This window comes from Theropithecus gelada, chromosome 3 (genome assembly GCF_003255815.1).
Source record: "Theropithecus gelada isolate Dixy chromosome 3, Tgel_1.0, whole genome shotgun sequence".
In the NCBI taxonomy this organism is placed as follows: Eukaryota; Metazoa; Chordata; class Mammalia; order Primates; family Cercopithecidae; genus Theropithecus; species Theropithecus gelada.
In genome coordinates this window covers 156,692,000-156,707,893 of record NC_037670.1, presented here as the reverse complement: position 1 = coordinate 156,707,893, position 15,894 = coordinate 156,692,000, and the positions used below count along the sequence as shown (strand labels likewise).

Genomic DNA, 15,894 nt, shown 5'->3' with positions numbered 1-15,894 from the left:
GAGTCCCACCACTGGGTCAGCTTTTTGTTATTTCTACAATAAGATTGCATCTGCACCTTCAGATCCTGCTGGCCATTTCAGACATGCCTAACCTGTCATCAAAACACTACCCAGTTCTGAAGAGAGCTGATGCGGTGTCCCGTGCCACTGTAGGCATCATGAGCAGCGTCCTTTCACTCTCATCTGGTCTGTAATGTTTGCTGCCCAGTCTGATGGAGCTGTGGGGAAGGCTGTGGTGGGAGGGGGGATGGTGAGGGGAGGCAGGGGGTCTATAGGACCTCTTTCTGCTCAAATTTGCTGTGAACCTAAAACTGCTCTAAAAGTCTATTCAAAAATAGTTTAAGTTAGAAAACAGGCAGTATACCTCTCTTTCATCATTCCTTTAACGAATACACCTACATTCAAATGTCCTTCCTTGCTCTCATACCACCAAATCTGACATACCCAGGGGGCATGGAAGAACAGGAAGGAGCAGAGCTGCCACCAATACTGGGGCAGCTGCAAAGGTTGAGGGACCCAATGTGGAGAACCAGAGGTGGGGGAGGACACATGTGTCCAGTGTCATGTGGACACGTTCCAAATATTAAGACCACAAGCTAATAGAATAATAATACTTTGTTTTTATATAGCCCCCCCCTCATTTTGGAGGTATTCCAAGTGCCTTGCCAACTGAGACTCTCACCAGCCCTAAATGAAGTGCTACCCTGTCCCCTTGCTAGAAGCAGGGACAGCTAAGACATCAATAAGTGGGACTCAGGAAAGGTGACATGATACTCCTTCCCCACACCACACATTCACCAGGAAGGCCAGCAGTTGACATGCCACAAACATTCCTTGGTCAACTGAGGAAGCAACAGATGCTATCCAAGAAAAGAGGGCTGAGATCTGTCATCCAGGAAGCCTGGCAGCCTTCCTCCTCCTGGAGGCACCAGCAGTCTGAGATGTCATGTGGGAGTAGATTAGTCCATAGGCACCTACGCTGTTCACATGAAGCATTTAGCTCTCTCTCTTAGCAGCGTGTGGGGTGATCCCCTGTGCTCCTATGTAAATAAGACCCATGCCCCTCCCACCAGCCACACTCCAACTAGCCTTGCTTCAGGTAATTTTTCATAAGCGTTTCATGAGCAGACCAGTGATCCAAACAAAATTTCAAACTCATGATGAAACTGGATGAGGGTAAAATAAAGAATTGCAGAGTGGGCAGGGAGCCAGTCTTATATTTGGGATTGAGGAAAGTGAGGCAAAGAGGAAACTGTCATGCATGGTATTTCCATGATGCTGTAGTTTCACACTCTGATACTTTAAAGCAAAGAAGCTAGGGGCAAGCCTAAAGTAGTTTTACCTGCATTCATTCCCCTGTGTAATAAATTACTTTCTTAAGAGACAAGTGCAATCATGACAGGTTAGGGAGTTCTGTGCCAGCCACGTTGTATCTCAAGGCCCTGCAAACCATGGAGTGGCACTAGAGGCTGGCAAGTTCATAAATAACCCTCCCAGTCTATTGCATTTTTAATCACGGTGTGCACCATGATCACTAATGGCACTTGCTTACAGGACAAAGCCCCAGTATTTATCTTGTTTTAATTATATTAGAAAGCAGTGATATTCAATTAACCAACTAATCAAGCAAGCCAATCAATACTGGTCCTGGCAGGATTCTCCATTGCCCGGCTTATTGTTCTGGGTGGCAGTGCGTGCATTAGAGTCAGATGGAGTTAACTCTTGATGGCCAAGGTCCTGCTGCTGAGAAGTAGGCAGGAGCAAGGAAGCCAGAGTTCAGCTCTCAGACATGGGCAGAAACCCCACGGGTTCTTTCCTTTGCTTTATTATGGTGAGGACTTGCAACAGCCTCCATTTGGTTTGAGGTGTTATTTGTTCTACATAGTACGCTCATTTTCCAAATACACATAAAAAACAATTTCCCTGTATTCCAAGGATTGAAGAGCCGAGATTCCATATCATATAATAAGCCAATGGCAGAGCTCTAAGTTTTGAGCTGACAAAGAATCTAAATGCCATGAGATGAGGGCATGATGTTTCCAAGGATTGCCATGTGGTTCCCAGCTCCACCATGTAGCTTAACAGCAGTAGATCACCCTAGAAAGCCTCTACCATGATTATTTGGGGCATATGTGTCTAGATTCATGATAAGCTGGAAGATGTACTAAGTCAAGGTCAGAGCTGCTCTAGGGCTGAGGGCTCTGTGAGCTGGGCACACCCCTCTCCCCATTCTCATGTGTCCAAGGACACCTGGTTTTGAGACTGTGTGGTTGGTTGTCCAAGGCTGGGAAGTGGTTGTTGACCAGAGAGGAAAGTGTTCCCCTTGGGCTATGCTCATTATTCTTCATCCTCATCAGGCTCCTCCTACAGACACACCTGAACATAAACACTCGCATAACAACCCCACTTCCCAAGGTGAACTGATGACTGACATTTGCTCAGGGTTTCCTAGTTACCTGATTATTTTTCCTCACTTAAGAGGCAAGAGATAGTGTTATTTTGCTCCTGGATGCTCCTTACTTGGGTGGTTATGTATTCATCAGACCCCAAGCCTTGCGACGGTTTCATGAATTCCCACCCTTCACAAAGCTGAAGGTCTCAACTGAAACCTCTGTAGATGGTCTGCTGCTAGATGGAGATGGCACTGGAAAAGGAGAAACTATCCAGATAAGATGGGATTTAAGGATGCCCACCATTAGCTCACAACTCCCTAGCAAGTAGCATGGCCCATACACAAGATTAATCCTTTTGAAGCCCAGTCACTTTATTCCAAAATGGAAGTAGTTCTGTTTGATGACCAGACTGTACCCTAGAAATGACTTTTCAAATGTATTAAAGCTCTCAAGGCATCCTTGAATGGAAAGTAGAAATCACTTGGTGCAGCCAGGTCGATGCTTATGCAGAAGGCCAGTAAGCATGTTGCTGGTTGGAGAAACCACCCAAGTTCTCAAGCTCTTGCAACTCTGTGGGCAGCTGACTCCCTGATACTTCAGATAAGCTAAGACTCAAAATCTAATTCCTGAAGTGCAGCTATCTGAATCCAAGTGAGTATGTGGAAAAAATGAGACATTTCACAGAGAGATAGATTAAAAGGAAAAGAATCTTAAGACTGCTATAGTTTCCAAACATTTGATGAGCTTCAATTCATTAAGAGTTTCGTAGGCTTGTTAATTTCATAAGAGCAAATGGGGCCCTAATGTCAGACAACAATCAGTAATTTGAAGGGGGTGAAAAAGAAGAAGTAAAACAGTCATTACCTAGCACAATGTTTAATCAAAAGACACTAGGAACTTTCAACTTCACAATAATGTTTTAAAAGGTTGGAGATTTCAAATGCACACAGTCTTTGACTCTGGCTGGCAGGCTGGAAAAATGGACATAGTTGTGATAATTGATTGTGATGGATTTTTAAAGTTCAGCTCCTCACCCTCCCCCCTACACACCCAAACACACAGACACATACACCACACATACACACACACACACGCTTATCCCAAACCTTCTCTTTTTCCCTAGAGCTGGATTTAGTTTGGGTTCCAGCCCAGTGAACATAGGGAAACAAGGCTTTATCATGGGATTTGATGTCTGCTGAGCCACACACTGATATTGAGTGAACTTTTTCTTGATTCTGAGCCATTTTAGAACTCCTCTTTTCTAATGACTTTTTCTTATTCCCACCCATCCCTTTTCATGGTAGTTAGGACCTGTGTGCACCTCCGTTTCCCCTGCTCTTCAGCATTAAGGGTGTGACCATGTGGTCTGTGGATTCCCCAAGCCCTTTAGGACCCCAATCCTGCACTGGCTGCTGGCTTCTAGATAACTGCCCAGAATGTTAGTACCCACGTGTATGGCTGGTAGGGTCATAGTGCACAGTACCTGCAGCTGAGCCCTGTCCTATTCTTCAGGGACTACCCAGGTTCACATGTATATCTGCTAGGGTCTGTATACACTCACTTCTGCTACACACAGTATCCAGTTTGAGATTCAGAGATTCATAAATACTTAGGAAGGCCCCCGCTGATCTTGTCTGCCTGAATCCTGGCTCAATTCTTTGCCCAGGACTGAAAATGACCCCAATCCTGTCTTCTTGCTGTTCTCCTGCCACCTGATCCTTCCTACACACACCCTGCATATTGCTACCCAATTCCTAATTGTTCGATTCATGATGCCAATTGACCATTCAATTGAATAAATGAATAATGGTTCCAAAGGCTTCTCTTCAACTTTTAAGGTGCTGCATTGCCTGACCTGACCAATATAGCACAGTACTTAGCCTGGGATAGACACCCTAGCAAATGCTTGATAATTGGTAAGCAAAATAGTGTTTTTAAAAGTGTGGAAACAACCTGTTTCAATCTAGATGCTTTAGAATGCTTTCGAAACCTGGACAATCAGGCAGGACCCAGCTGACCCCAAAGCACAATTCAAACTCAACACCCAGAGTTTCTCAAAGTTATGAACCTGGTATACGTTGTGGTTGGGACTCAAACCCAGGTCTCTTCAGCACTCTTCGCACTCACTGTACCTAACCACTTCCTGTGGCCTGCCATTGCTTGTTGCATTTGTCCTTGTTTACAAGCTGATTTTATCTACTTCTGGGATCAAGTTTCTCTATTAGCATTAAAAGGGACAGACAGGGCTGGGCTCAGTGGCTCACACCCATAGTCCCAGCCCTTTGGGAGGCTGAGGCAGATCACTTGAGGTCAGGAATCTGAAACCAGCCTGGCCAACATGATGAAACCCCACCTCTACCAAAAATACAAAAATTAGCTGGGTGTGATGGCAGGTGCCTGTAATCCCAACTTCTTGGGAGGCTAACGCAGGAGGATCACTTGAACCCAGTAGGTGGAGATTGCAGTGAGCCGAGATTGCACCATTGCACTCCAGGCTGAGTGACACAGTGAGACTCTGTCTAAACAAACAAGTAAACAAAAAACAACAACAAAAAACACCACCACCAAAAAAAAAAAAAAACCAGGGAGACAGATAGTATTTCCCAGAGCCAAATGATGCCTAAAGAGCAGGTGGGGTAGCTCAGGGCATTAGGAGCCCAGCATGGCCTGTGGTTTAGGTGGTATAAACCCTGCTCCCCCTGTGTATAGCAGAAGTAGCAGAGTGGCCACAAAAGCAAGCGCTGCCTACTTTTAAGTGTCTCTGCAAACCAGGGCATATGAGGCCTCATTTGCAGAAAAAAATGAGTTAGGTGTAAGTTGGGGAAATTCAAGGTAAAAGCCAGGTTTGGACTGAATTATTAGGTACTACTCCCCAAACCCCACACCAGACAGTTGACCCCACAATAATTTCTGGGCCCTGCGGGCTGCATCTCCCTAAAGATAAAAGCAATTTTAGTACCTGCTGCAGAGAACGTAGAGGGAGCAAACTCTAGGGGAGAGGGTTCTGATGGGATATGGATTCCTTCATAACAATTACCACAACACCAGAGCTTTCAATTTAATTAAACCAATTCTTCAGCTTTGGGATCCATCTCTGGGCTCAGTTGCTTTTCTTCTTTCTTTTCATTCTTTCTTTTTTATAATGTTCTTGCTTCTTCAGTCTTGTATCTGAGTGCAGCAGGATATCTGAAATAATGACGAGCGGATGAACAAAAAAGGAAAAATGATTTCTCTTCTGGTGCCTTAATGGAAGGCAGTGAAAGAACGGAATCAAGAAGTTAATAGTTACTATCATTTATGCACCCTAGAAAGCTTGATACAGGCGAACTCTAAATTATCTTTGCTAATGGTACAGTGGTAGCAAATGAAATGATGCCATGGATCTGTTTAGTACTTGCTATTTCCCAAGCGATTTTCCACACAATCTCTCATTGAACCTACCCAGCAACTCCTTGAAGTTGGCACCATTATCTCATGTGACAGATGAGAAAGGTTAAATTACTTCTCAAAAATCACCCAGCCGATATGTGGCAGTCAGCTCTCAAATCCAGGCCTTTTGATTGTGAGTCCAATGCCCTATAAACAATCCTAAAATCTCGTCTGGGGTGTTACTTTTAATTTTCTCTTCCACAAAATCAATGCACACAATGGACAATTTGGTAGGTTTTAAGTGTCAGCTCCACTCCATCTTCTAGCTATGGGTAAAGGCTTCCAAACCAGAACTAGTGTGTGACAAGTTCTTAGAACAACCCAGGTAGAGTTTCTTACCCCTACTTTACAGTGAAGAAGCTGAGACTCGGAGACACTCGTAACTTAGCCCAGGCATGTCTCTAGTAAATGGTAGGCTGCTGCCCCAGCCTGCTCTGATGGGGTGCCATGGAGCTGCTGGTTTGCAGGGTAGAAGTGCTGCAGACACTTGCCTCCTGGTAAGCCTGTGCAGGGTGGTGGTGTGTGTGGATGGGATGGCCAGAACACATTTGACATGGCCAGTCCTGCAGTCCCCACCCCACTGGTGGTGGGCCAGCCACGCCAGGTTCCTTTCCACAGAAGTGTTCCCGTTTTGCATCTCTGCGAACTAGATGGATATGAGGGACAACAGGAAAGTTGTGGTTACCCAGGGGAGACGCTCAGCCTCCCACTCTCATCTGGACTTGTGTTTTCCTCAGTGGTCCTGTGCAGGCTGCCTGGATGTAAGGCTCAGGGGTCCAGACTTAACATAAAGCACTGGAAGCTTACGAGGGGTCACATGACATAAGGAAGTGAGGCTTCAACTGCACTAGGAAAAGAAATTGGTTCCACTTAGCCACCCAGTACTTGTGGCTTCCCGCCCCCAGCTGTATCCAAGCCTTGGGTTGTGGTGTTATGCAGAGTTGTGTGAACTTGAACCACTGACCTTAGGGAGTCGTGAGTGACAAGTGGTCTCTAGGGTCTGGCAGTCTGCTGATGCTTTGACCCCTTAGACCCAGCATCTCCGCCTTCCTCCCCAGCCTCCCCACTGAGCTCAAGCCAGCAGAGGAGCTCTCCCTTCCCCCAAAATGCCATCTGAAGCAGATGGTGCCTCTCTCCTTAGTGCACATAAGGAATAACCCTAACAACAATATTAATTGATCAGTTAATTAATTTAAAATTCTTATTGCCATGGGAACCCGACATGTACATAACACTGTGCTGTCTCCTAGTAAGTGGGCTGGGAGAGGCAGGCTCACCCCATTTGTCTGTGCCACCAGCTCTTTCCTACCTGCAGCCATGGGGCCACCTTGAAGGACAGTCCCACTCCCCTCTTTACCCCCTCCAAGGAAAGGGGAAAAAGCCCATCAAGGTTTGCTGTCAAAGGGTCCACTGAAAATCAAGTTACAACCAGCAAAATGTGTTTCAGAGCATCTGGGCTCCAATCCATCAGCCCAGGACATCATTAATAACCCACAGCCTAATGACAGAGATGAATATTGGAGCAGGGAGCAGAGGGGTGGCAGCCCCTGAGCATCAAGGCGGAGGGAGAGAGTGACTTATGAGCTTGGTTCCAGGTGTAACCTTCTCCCAACCACCAAGCCGGGCCAGAATGATTTATTGATACAGTAAACAGATTTTTATAATTAAAATTGATTTTCAGTTTTAGTCTGGTCTGGAAGGGCTGGGTCAAGTTCAAGAAGGGAAAGGGGGGCAACCCAGAGAAAGGAAGGGAAATGTACTCTCAATTTCCCATATATCTTGGATTGTTAGAGCAGGAAGGAGCCTCTCATTTTACAGATGAGAAAACAGCAGCCCTGAGAGGTTGATCTATTTGGTCAACCTCTGCTGGTGAAGTAAGGCAGAGCTGAGATTGGTTTTGGGTCTCCTGGATCTCTGAGATACACTCATTTCCCTGGGACTGTGTGTGTAGGTGCTCACAGAGCCACAGTATACTGTTGTACAGGTTGCTCACTGCACAAGGACTCCTCGCTAAGGGGATGAGTAGGGGCTGAAATCTAGCCATGTCTTGTGCGCTAGGGCGGAGTGGCTGCTACCCAGAGGATGTGCTGAAAGGCACCATTTGGAACTGTTTCTTTTGGTGGACTGCTAGAGACTGGCCAGCAGCTGCCCGGGTCCTCAAGGGCTGTGCCCATCTGACCCACTCCCTTCATTCAGTGCCTGGAGGCTATGCTGGGGATGTTTACTGACAGCCCCGGTGGGCTTTGCTGCGGACAGTGTAAATACCTTGGGGTGTGGTGTGTCCAGCCCAGTGTCATTCATCAGGCAGAGAACTGGTGACACTGGCGGTGGCAGACACTAATTGATAAATAGTGCGGGTGTGTCTGCATATTCACACACAGATGGACCTGGGCACATCTGGATTGCACTCGTGCTGCTGGCACTCCCACATGTGCACACACTGCTCTTGCTCAGTCCCTGCAGGAAAAGCACAGCTAGGAGAGAGAAAGTGAGTTTGTGTCCATTGCCAAATTTCACTGAGCAACCTTTTTCTGTTCCAGCCCACCACGGGCATCGCAGCCACAGGGCTCTGCGTCCTCCCCTACCTCTGGCTCTCCACATTGGGTCCCTCAGCTTTTGCAGCGGCCCCAGTACTGGTGGCAGTTCTGCTCCTTCCCCTTCTTCCACGTCCCCTGGGCATGTCAGATTTGGCTGTATGAGAGCAAGGAAAGACATTTGAATGTAGGTGTATTCATTAAGGGAATGATAAAAGAGTAGTATACTGCCTGTTTTCTAACTTAGTATTTTTGAATAGACTATTTTTTAGAGGAGTTTTAGGTTCACAGCAAATTTGAGCAGAAAGAGGTCCTATAAACCCCCTGCCTCCTCCCACTGTCCCCCACAATCAACATCCCCAACTGGGTGATCCCTTTGTTACAATCAGTGAACCTACATTGGCATATCATTATCACCCAGAGTCCACAGTTTTCGGTAGGGCTTACTCTGGGGTTGTACATTCTATGGGTTTGGACAGATAAAGCTATCCACCATTATGATATCATATGGAGTAGTTTCACTGCCCTAAAAATCCTCTGTGCTCTGCCCATTCATCCCTCTCCACTCCCCCAACCCTGTCCAACCCCTGAAAACCACTGATCTTTTTTTTTTTTAACTTTTATTTTAGGTTCAACACTTATATGTGCAGGTTTGTTGCATGGTAAATCGCATGTGGCTGAAGTTTGGTGTACAAATGATCCCATCTCCCAGGTAGTGAGCATAGTACCAGATAGGTAGTTTTTCAACCTTCAGCCCCTTTTCATCCTCCCCACTCTAGTAGTCCCTAGTGTCTGTTGTTCCCATCTTTATCTTTATGCTCACATGTGTACTCACTGTTTTGTTCTCACCTATTAGTGAGAGCATGCAGTATTTGGTTTTCTGTTCCTGCATTAGTTTGCTTAGGATAATGGCCTCCAGTTGCATCCATGTTGCTGTAAAAAGCATGATCTCATTCTTTGTTATGGATACATAGTACTCCATGGTATCTACATACCCCATTTTCTTTATCCAGTCTTCTGTTGATGGGCATCCAGGTTGATTCCATGTCTTTGCTATTGTGAGTAGTATTTCAATAAACATACGAGTGCAGGTCCTTTTGGTAGAACAATTCATTTTACTTTGGGTTGATACCTAGTAATGGGATTGCTAGGTTGAATGGTAGTTCTGTTTTAAGTTCTTTGAGAAATCTCCAAACTGTTTTCCACAGGGGCTGAACTAATTTACACTGCCACCAATAGTGCATCAGTGTCCATTTTTCTCCGCAACCTCACCATCTGTTATCTTTTGTCTTTTTAATAATAGCCTTTCTGACAGGTATGAGATTATATCTCATTGAACCACAGATCTTTCTACTATCTCCATAGTTTTTGCCTTTTCCAGGTCATATAGTTGGAATCACATAATGTAGGCTTTCCAGATTGGCTTCTTTCATTTAATAGTATGCATTTTAGTTTCCTCCATATCTCCTCATGGCTTGATAGCTCATTTCTTCTTACAGCTGAATAATATTCCATTGTCTGGATGTACCACACCATTTATTTATCCATTCACCTACTGAAGAGTGTCTTGTTTGCTTCCAAGTGTTTTCAATTATGAATAACATTGCTATAAACATCTCTGCGCAGGTCTCATTTGGTGGGTAGTAGATGGACCACCCCTCACTATAGAAGAACCAAGATGCACAAAGGCTTCAGTGAGTCTAGTCTGGCTGGAGGGCCTTGGGAATGCACACCTTATCCCACAGGTGCCAAGCACTGGAGGTTTGAAGGGAATACCATGGGCTGGTTTTGTTTTGCTTTTGTTTTTTCCTTTTTGTTTGACTTGGAGTTTTGCTCTTGTTGCCCAGGCTGGAGTGCAGTGGCATGATCTTGGCTCACTGCAACCTCTGTCTCCTGGGTTCAAATGATTATCCTGCCTCAGCCTCCCAAGTAGCTGGGATTACAGGTGCGTGCCACCACACCCAGCTAGATGGGCTGGTTTTCTAAGCCGTGATCTCTGAGTGATCTTCCCAGCTGTACTGAGAAATAAGTCTGACCCTGCAGACTCTCTGTAGATGGAGGGTCCATCAGAGCTTTCTGTGCCATTCATTTAGGGTTCCCTAAGAACTCTAAACCCTGAAGTGGCTCAATACTGTCTGCCAGGGTGGAGGAGGGACCTCTTTAGAAGCAAAGTCACCAGGAGATGTAAAGAATGCTCCCAGCTCTTTGTTTTTGTAATTATGAATAGATTACCATGGCACACAAGCAATAAATTAGGACAACAGTACCAATAAACACAGTTTAATGTTGCATCAAACCCTTTCATAAGTCATGTCTGATTATATTTAATGATGTTATTCTTATTATTTTTCTTCAAATTGGGTGTAACTGGCAAACACATAGCATAAATGTCTGCATTGAGTGGTTATATCCAATAAAAGTTTGGGTTAGGCAACTAAGTTTTCACCCAACTCTGGGATTCTTTGGTCATATAATTAGGTTAGTGCAGCCAACCTTTGCTTTCATAGTTATTTTTGTCTGCTTCCCAGGTGTTTTCTTGGATCTGGGGTCTGGATTGGTGTGGGTGGTTTCTCTAAGCATCACAAAAGGTCTAAGCATAGCTCCTACAGAATCGTGCACATGAGTGTCACAGGGACGCTGATCACAGGGGACAGGAAGGAGGACAGTGGAGAGAAAGGAGAAAAGGCCAGCCCCAAAGGCAGGGGCTGTGGTCAGGCAGGGTCCCCTGCTCCTGGAGTCATTGGGAACACAGGACTTTCACATCTGCTCCTTGACTCTGCTCCCAAAAGCAAACCTACAGCAGCCACCGCCAGGAACAGCCTGACGCCAGCCCATTCATGCTGAAGTATGAGTGAGAGAGAGCCCACTAGGCAATTTTTGATAAAGAACAAAAGCAGGAAGAAGAAGGGAAAATCTAATGGAGTGCTGAGGCATGCAAAGTTAACCTTTCATACCCTGTGGTGTCACCAATGCCACCCTTTGCTCAGACCCCAGCCCGCCTTTCATTGACGCAGCAGCTATTTGGTCTGCACTGTTTTCAGATTCCCTTCACTCCTTAAAGAAGCATTGGCCAGAGAAGCACCAGGGGTGGGGAGGCCCTTTCCAGGCTTTGCTGAGTCTCAGTGACCGGACATGAGGGCAGACAGGGTGGCCTTCCAGGCCAGGGCTCTTGTAGAGAGTAGATGGACACTATGGGGTGGAGCTTTCTCTCCAACTTTTCTGCCTTCAATGACCCCTTTCCAGCTACATCCTCCACCTCAGAGAGCTGGCTTTATTAAGGCCCATGCTAGCCAAAGATGCCTTAGCATGTCAGTGGTTTTGCTGGATTCTCCCTTGGCAGGACCAGGGTGAATGGCACAGAAAGCTGAGATGACCCTTCCAATTCCTCCATCTACAGACAGTCTGCAAGGTCAGACTGATTCTTCAGCATAGCTGGAAATATTCCTCGGAAAACATGGGCCTAGGAAGCCCATGGCCTTCCCTTCAAATCTACAGGGCCACAGCTGAGCATCTGACAGGGTCTCTGTGTCAGAACTAACGGCCTACTCAGTTCTAGCAGCCTGGGAGCCCTGTGAGGTTCAGGTTGTCCTGAAGAATTGGCCCACCTGTGGGCTCCTGCTGCTCTGTGTCCCCAGACCATACCCTTGGTCCCAAGACAGGATGTGGATTCCCTACCAAGCTACAGGCAGCAGTTGCCTCAGGATGTGGCCAGCTCTGAAGTCTGCAGCCCCTGGAGCCAGTGAAACAATTCCATAATTGGTAAAGTCTCATGAAGTCAGACATACCAGCCCCTGCTGGGTTGGGCCAGGGTGACATTGCACCAACACAGTGAGCGATTGTCTAGAATCCTGCCAGGCCCCAGATGATGGAGAGCCTTATTTGGAGATGTGTGTCACGTAGAAGGAGACAGACCTCGTGAGGGAAACATGTTGGCCAAAGAGTGATTATAAGATATATCTGAATGGAAATGCTCCAAGCCAAACTCTGCCTTCGTCATTGTCCATGATGTTTGGGGCAACTTGCCTCTGCAATCAATTAGGCAGCTGCTGCTCATCATGGGGGAGCTACAGTCACCTGGCCCCTGCAAGCAAGGGGACTGGAGTGAAGAAAGGAGGCTGCACCATGCCTCAGAGCAGCCGTTGGTCACAGACACCTTGTGTTAGGGACCTGGCACTGCTACTTATTGGCTGTGTGACCTTGAGCAAGTCGCTTAACCCCTCCCAACCTGTGTCTTCATCTGTAAACTGGAGGCTGTCATCTCTGAGCTGGCTACCTCACCAGATTGTGGTCACAGGCAATCGTGGCTGTGAAATTGCTTATGAATGGGGAAGCCATGTACAGCTGTCCAGTGTCATCGCTATGCTTGCCCCACCCTGTCCCTGTGCCCCATAGCCTTCCACCTGCCGTATTGCTCAGATTCCAGGGCAAAATGCATAATCCTCAAATCACTAACTCCTCTGCTCCCTATGGTCAAGGCCAGTTGTCCCAAACCCAGCCCGTTAACAGGGTCATGGGTGGGGGAATGAGCAGAGCAGTACAGGGCTTTGAGAAAATACAGATGCCCAGCTCCTGGGAATTTTGATTTTGCTGCTCAGAGCTTGGCCCAGGCATCAGCATTTTAAGGGTTCTACTGTTGATTCTGATGCTCAGTGAAGTTCAGAGTCAATTAACCTAGACTCCAAATTCCTGCCTTTCCCTCCTCCTTAGCACCTTGTAAGTGCCTTGATTCTCCCCTTAAACTGTGAGCATCCCTGAGGGGTGTCCCACAACTCAGCAAGCAGTGGCATAGTGAGCTTGCCTGGGGAGGCACACAATCCAAACCAGCCCCCACTGTGCCCCAGACTCTGGTCCAAGTTAAGCTATATTCCCAGCAATATCCAAAGTAGGCTTAATGGAGGAGAAAAGCATTAGAAAATGAATTGCATGTATGGCATGCTACCTACCCTGAATTGTCACATCCATTTTCTTGCTACTGCCTCAGCCCTGTATCCTGCAGGTTTGTTTGCAAACTCAGCAAATGCCCCATGTTTAATTGTGTCTGGAGGCTGCATCCTCATGTCCCTGCCACAACAGGGGTTGCTGGATTCTGTGCCAAATACCACCATGCTGGGCCTTACTGCCTGACCCTGGCCTTCCAGACGTGCCGTGCCAACTCATGTCCCAACATGCCAGCGCACAGCACGGCCTCTTGTGCTTGGCGAGGAGCCAGCATGATCTCCTATCCCAGACCCACAGCGCACTTGTGGTTATGCCTGTTCACAGAGGTCAGGGGAGACCCTGATTGAATAAAGAGCACAGATAACCCTGGCCTCATTTCATCAGATAGTTGGAAGTGTTCCCTGTCTTTTCTTAACTTTTCCAGGTGCTGGGGCAATAAAGTTTACTTGCCTGGGTTTTCCTCTTTTCCTTCCTATACAATTCAAGAGCAGAGCAAAAGCTCTCAGAATAGCTGAAGAGAGGAGAGAAAGAGACAGGGGACTGGTTGGAAAGTTCTGGGGCTGGCTGTGTGGCCAAAGCTCTATTGATAGGGAGGGGTTTTTTAGGCCTGAGGACCACAGGGCATCACCCAGTGGAGTCAATGGTCAGGTTAGGAATAAGACCGTGAGGTCCCATCACAGGTTCTCTTCAGTTCTGACTCCTTTTCCAGCACTTACTTATAAGATAACTGAGGGCTGAAGTATTCAGCAATCACAAGGACACATCTGGAAACCTTTAAAGTTGAATTTTAAAATTGAACTTTGCGTTAAGGAGAATGTTGTCTGACTCAGGAAAAGCAAACCCAAAAGATGAGTTGGCCCTGGTGGTCATGCCTATAAGGACAGATGCTGGGTGTTAGGTGTGGATGGTCTAGGACTGTGTTGAGTGTTTTACATGTATTATATCATTTAATCTGCATAGCTTTCGGAGGCTTGAGAATATTGAGTACACTTGACGAAACTCTTAAGTGACCGAGTTAAGATCTGAGCATCAGCTCTCGGACTGCACAGCCCAGGTCCCAGGTCCCCTGTGACCCACAGACTCCTGACTAACACTCAGTTACTAAGATCCTCCACCTATCTGCTGCCCCTTGCTGTGGGCTGCTACACTTTTAGATCCTTCTCCCAGGTTCTCCATCTACTGAGCTTGTCTGTCATAGGCAATGGCATTTTGGTATTGGGGATTGGTTGTCTGTTGCTGTAACAGAGGCCTGAATGAACAGAAAGAGAGTGGCTGAGACTCCTGGCCTTCCCCCAGGCTGTCCACCCTGAGAATGGGCCCAAATTAGCCTCCTCCCACCCCATCTCCACCCCAGGGCCAGCAATTATTTCTGAGCTCACTGAACCCCTAGTCTAAATATAGGTCTAATAGCCATTTCTCATTTCAGAATGGGGAATCTATTCTGAGTTTTAGTTGGATATAGATCAGACTCCCCAGATGCACAAAATGTGAAATGGATTCATTACCCCTGCCACCACCACCACTCACCCCTTGAAAACGAACTTCCTAATGGGAAGTAACTGGCCCGCTACTACAGTCCAGCGGGGTCAGCTCCTGGCAGATGGAAGCGGGAAGCTCTGCCTTACATCTGCAGCCTAGAAAGAATGAAGCCTGGCACGGCGCAGCTGGGTCTCCCGACTGTCCTTCCTGTCCCACCCAGAGAAATGCAAGGAGGGACATTGCTGAGCACTGACAACAGAATTTAATTGTCACCTAATAGGGGGTATATTCACTACTCCCTTTATGCATAGGAGAAAACCGAGGCTCAAAGAGACACTTTTGACAAGTGGCTAAACCAGGAGTTGAATCTAGGACTTCAGAAGACTGTACTCTCTCCATTCTCTCAGAGACTATGTGCACACAACCCTTTACTCACCCTCACAATTGTTTATATTAATGATAAATAGAAATGGTCGCAGTAAACTCTAGTGGTTTCATAATTCATCATTAGAAGTTGTGACAATTTCCTTTCTTAGAATTCAAAGTATATTTCAGATTGATATCATCGTACTTTTTCAAGATCACAAGAGCTAGGGAAAGGGCAGAGCTGAGGGTCCCTATCATACAGATAGATGAAGTAACCCAGATGAGAATAAAATTGAGGGAGATCCTGGAGTGAGACTCCTGGAGATTTTTCTAGCCATACGATAGTTAGTTATGATGGAATCTTCTGGGTAGAAAGGACAATAGAGATCAATTTATGTTGAACACTGAAAGCTAAACAGATGAAGACAATTGCTAAGGGCTTGCAGCAAGTGAGGAACAGGTCTAGGATTACAGCCCAGGTCCTAGGACCCCCTGCCCAGTGATGTCCCAGCATACCATGACTCCTCCACATGGAAACTAAACTGATGCAAACATAGTGCATGATAGCATCTGCACATATTGGGGCTGTAGGCAGAGGTGCCCTGGTCCTCGCCCAGTAACTTTTGTAGAGAGATAGAGTCTTCTGCATGTTGGGTGGAATTGGTGTCTGGGTGGACAGGTGACATCACTGAATAAGTGCATTGCCAAACAATGACTTTCCCACCCGATATGGGATAGTTAATTTTATAAGGAGA

The 15,894-nt window shown here is 46.6% G+C and overlaps 1 protein-coding gene and 1 long non-coding RNA gene across 3 annotated transcripts in view; one reads left to right on the top strand and one right to left on the bottom strand.

Annotated features, from left to right (window-relative positions):
- Window positions 1-15,894, top strand: part of PLXNA4 (plexin A4) — a 519,820-nt gene that overhangs the window by 374,643 nt on the left and 129,283 nt on the right. The gene's annotated exons all lie outside the window — the stretch shown is intronic.
- On the bottom strand, window positions 5,367-8,796 carry LOC112621468. The gene is made up of 3 exons (XR_003118731.1): window positions 8,755-8,796; window positions 8,088-8,296; window positions 5,367-5,579 (listed from the first exon to the last, which is right to left on the bottom strand). It is a non-coding gene; the product is annotated as an uncharacterized LOC112621468 (long non-coding RNA).